Source organism: Lactuca saligna, chromosome 4, assembly GCF_052625555.1.
Source record: "Lactuca saligna cultivar CGN05327 chromosome 4, ASM5262555v1, whole genome shotgun sequence".
Classification (NCBI taxonomy): domain Eukaryota; kingdom Viridiplantae; phylum Streptophyta; class Magnoliopsida; order Asterales; family Asteraceae; genus Lactuca; species Lactuca saligna.
The window spans coordinates 222706057-222710638 of record NC_136420.1 but is presented as its reverse complement, the minus strand read 5'-3'; the positions used below and the strand labels follow the sequence as shown (position 1 = coordinate 222710638).

Here is a 4582-nt window from a genome sequence, read left to right as displayed (position 1 = left end):
TCATTATTTCTGTAACGCCCCGTTTATTTAAATAAATTAATAAATATAAGTCTCAGAATAATTTGTGAAGAATTTTAGAAGTCGGAGATTAAAAGTGTCAGTTCCGGATTAGTCTTATAAATATTTATGAAGGTAAGGACCACGTGGTAAATTATCGAGACTTGAGATGGATAGATTATGAGAAGTAAGGGTTAAATGGTTATTTTGGACTTCATTGTAAAGAGTTTTGAAAGTTAGGGTTTATAAGGTAAACAAATAAGGGTGGAGGGGCTGAAGTTAAAAAATCATATTATATGTTTGAAATGAGATACGGGATATACCCGTATCCCTTCCCCACCTCATTTCATCTTAAACCCTAAGCAAGGAAGCGGCCGCCAACCTTATGCCTCCCTCCAGCCGCCATTCACTTCCTTCTTCATCTCCGACCTAGCGCCGCCATCTCCCCTCTGCTGTCAACAATCAGTGTACCGGCAAAGAGAAGATCAATGCATCAATGTCGTGTTAATCGGGAGGAGCGGGAGAGTGTGGATCGTGGAAGTCGTGACTGCTGCCGGTGTTACGTCCGTCGGTGACGGAGGAGCAGTTCATCTCCGTCGCACCTACTTCACTCCATTCTTTTCTCTCCCTCAGTTCGTTGATATTCCATAGTCCCTCCATGCCTCCTTCTTCTTATTCTGCCGGCTGTCGCTGTTTTATCTCGTCACCACCAACCGCCGTGGGTGGTGGCTGCGAGTTTGGGTGGATGTGTGATGTTGCTTCGAGATTCATGTGACTATTGGCTTGCTGTCACTGGGAGCGAGCTCCTAAAGACCACCCCCTTCGTGTGTGCTGCTGTCTAACGTCGTCAAGACCGCCGCTGCCACCTTTCTATGGTGTTGCTGTCGCCATTCGCCACCAGGAGGGTGGTTGGACCTGGTTGCAAGAAAGAAAAGAGTGTGGGTGTTTGTTCTTTCTATACTTTGTGTTGTGTGTAGCTTGTTGGCCGGAAAAGTCGCTGCCACCACCGTGAGGTGGTGGCTGGAACCATTCGCCGCCGCCGGCCACCATGGGGTGGTTGTGCATGTTTAATTAGTGTAGTGTGTGTGTTTATTTGTGGGTTCATTGTAAATTGTAAAGCAATTGGAATAATGAAAGGAAAAATCAAACCACCACCATAGGGTGGTGGCTGCCGCCTCCCGCCGCCACCAGCCGCCGTGTCGGGTGGCGGTGTGCCTTGTCTCGATTGTGTTGATTCGTTTGGGGTGCTTGAAACCCTAGTGGGCCTTGTAAGCCCTAATAGGCCCAATTAAGCTTAATGGACCCTAATTGACTCAAATAAAACCCTAATGGGCTTAATGATATTCTTGTGGGCTTAATGGGTCCAATAAAGCCCTAATGGACCTAAAAGCCCAACAAATTGATAAATGGGCTAATATTTGGATTGGAACACCATAATGCCAATAAAACCCTAAATTGTGGAAATTGCTTGGGACGCACACGAGAATTAATTATTAAATCTTAACCAATAATTAATAATCATTGGCAAACTAGCGTAGGGAATAATGGACTTAACGGATTAAGTCCTTAATGGGTTGAGAAAGAAACACGGAACCTTAATCATCATTTCATGTGAAAACTCTAGGTTGGGATTATGCGCTTGGACTTATCGAGACCCACATTTGGGCCATTGGAATGGAATTGTGTGATTAAGCCCAATCACACCATATGACTTATTTAAAAGAATGAGGGACTTAATGGATTAAGTCCTTAGAGGAATAATTCCTTAATGGGTTAAGTAGGAAACTTAACCCTAATCGGCATTTTATGTGAAACCCTAACTTCACTTGGGTTTATTGTTAGGCATTTCTGTTGGGCCTTAATAATTGGATTATTAATGGGCCTAGGGTAAGTCCCACGTAAGGGGGGGTAGGCCCAATTTGGAAAATTGGGCCATAGATGGACCATATGTTGGGCTTTAATCCCTAGTTGACTTTGGGCCTATGGATTGGGCCTTGGGCTTGGGTAAGCCAAGCTAGGGGTAATGTAGTAATTATCCAAAGCATGTATTTTTTTTAGTTGTGTGTTAGAACCCAATTATTAATTGGGTGTTATTTGGTGTTGACAGTTCGGGAATCTGTCAGCCAGCAGCTGGGGTTGAGTCTGCGGGACTTCAGCAGTGTGGGATTGTGTCGACGGGACTTCAGCAGTGTGAGGTGAGTTTCCTTCCAGTAGGGACGGGTCTAAGGCCACAATGCCGGCCTGTCCAGTTAGCAGTAGTTTCCGGACTTCGGTCCGATATAGTAGCTAGTATGTTTGATGCCTTCGTGGCTCAGACAGGATTTATGCGCTATGTTTATGTGTTATGTGTTATGTGTTCCGGGCTACGGCCCGATGTAGTATGCAGTATATGTGTTCATGCTAGTTGATATGCTATGCTATGTTCCGTCAGTTAGTTCCGGACTTCGGTCCGATGCAGGGGACAAGGTCCCAGTTAGTTCCGGACTTCGGTCCGATGCAGTTAGTTCCGGACCTCGGTCCGACGCAGTTAGTTCCGGACTTCGGTCCGATGCAGTTAGTTCCGGACTTCGGTCCGATGCAGTTAGTTCCGGACTTTGGTCCGATGCAGGGGACAAGGTCCCAGTCAGTTCCGGACTTCGGTCCGATGCAGTTTCTGGGCTTCGTCCCGATGCAGTGGGCAAGGCCCAATATGTGTTTATATGTTATTGTATGGTATGTGGTAGTTTGGGGGAGCTCACTAAGCTTCGTGCTTACAGTTTTAGTTTTGGTTTCAGGTACTCAGTTTTCAAAAAGGAGCTCGGGAAGATTGCAGTGCACACACCATTTGTTCAGCCTGGGATGTTTTTACTCTGATATATTTGACAGTTGTTATAATATTTTAAGATACATTGATTATGATTTCTATATGAGGTTTATTGACTATGGTTTTATCATTAAATTAAACGAAATTTTCAGACTGTGTTTTTGGGATGTTTCAAGTTGGTATCAGAGCCTTGGTTTGAGGGATTCGGGCACACTTTTGGGTGTGTCTGAACTCAAACTAAGGAAGAGGTATAAAGTTTTCAAAAAAAAAAAAAATCATGGTTACAAAACAATTTTGAGAAAAGAAAACAATTTTAGAAAAAGTATAAAGAAAAGAGTTTTAGAGAAAGCGAAAAGAGTTTTGAAAAGAGAAAAGGGTGTGGTGCATGCAATCAGCCGAGCTCAAGTAAGTACTCCCAAATTACCCATACAAGTTTATGTTATGAATATCAGTTCCAGTTTCAGTAGAACACCATGCTAGAATAGGGCTAAGGATCTAGGAAGGATGCCTTATGTGCCTACTATATGTGTATCAGCTTTATGAGAATTGCCTGCTAGTTAGGGCTAAGGATCTAGGGAGGATGCCTTATGTGTCTGTTATATGTGTACCAGCTTATTGAGAGATGCATGCTAGTACAAAGTAGCCAGTACGATAGCCAGAGTAGTATATGCTTTAGTATGTGTACTCAACGCCCGAATGCTGCTTGCTTTGTGCTCCTAGGAGTTCTAGTTGTCTTTCACTAACTAGTAAACGAATATGATAAGTTACATATTGCAAGGACTAAATAATTTCAGAAGGTTAGGTCTAACCCTATTTCGTAGCTCTTGTCTGAGTCCAACCGTTGTAGGGTAGGATCTCTCATTCGAAGAATTATCTAGTCTGAGTAATATGTAATAGTATTCGCGAGCTAGTTAGGGGAAGAAAGCAGGAACTTCTTATGCAGCTGATGGTGGGGGGTGAGTTAGTGGAGTCAGAGATTTCCCTAGGGCAAGCCTAGGATGAGATTAGCATGAGATTAGTAGTAGTAGTAGTAGTAGAAGGGACTTGGTGGAGTCAAGGCAGTTCTTGAGGAAAGTACCGATAGATGTGGAAGGTAGTAGGGGCCCATACTACTGAAAGCAGAGGATCGGTACTCAAATCAAGGAAGGCTAAGACGAAACCAGAGAACTTGTAGTGTGTGAGATCCCTCGAGTTTGGATAAGTATCGTGATGTTAGGGATGGTATATTGCCAAGTATAGTGATGCTATGTGGTAGACCAGATGGTAGTTCTGGTATCGACGAGGGATCAGGCTCGGACTCTGGAGTCGGGCAGATTGATGATCAGATAAGAGAGTTCATTTCATTTGAGAATTTTGTGCAGTATCACTGACCAGACTCCTGTGATCCTCAGTGTGATCAAGGAGGGCATTATGGAGATTTGTGATGAGAGGCCGAGTGCATTCTGCACTGAGATAGCAGTCATGATAGAGACCCGTACGTTGATGTTTCGGGAATTCACGGGTTGTGAGGCTTCACATTGTCATGGGGTTAGGGACCCCATTGTTAGTGGCAGATGGTTGGCAGATGTTGCCAACACATTTCGTACCAGATGTTGTCTCGAAAGGCGACAAGGTCTGACTTACTTCATATCTCCTGAGGGATAGAGCACGAGATTGTTAGGAAGAGGTTGGTAGTGAGTTGAGTGATGACGTGGTTGATGTTATGTCATGAGATGACTTCCAGACCAGATTATGGGCAGAGTGTGCCCAGGCGATTTAGGCGCAGCAGTTGGCGCAAGAGTT

At 44.3% G+C, this 4582-nt stretch overlaps 1 long non-coding RNA gene across 1 annotated transcript; it reads left to right on the top strand.

The window, feature by feature from the left end:
* Positions 1–849: 849 nt before the first annotated feature.
* LOC145039025 (uncharacterized) lies at positions 850–2860 on the top strand. The gene is made up of 3 exons (XR_013679690.1): positions 850–935; positions 2105–2192; positions 2772–2860. It is a non-coding gene; the product is annotated as an uncharacterized LOC145039025 (long non-coding RNA).
* The last annotated feature ends 1722 nt before the right edge of the window (positions 2861–4582 follow it).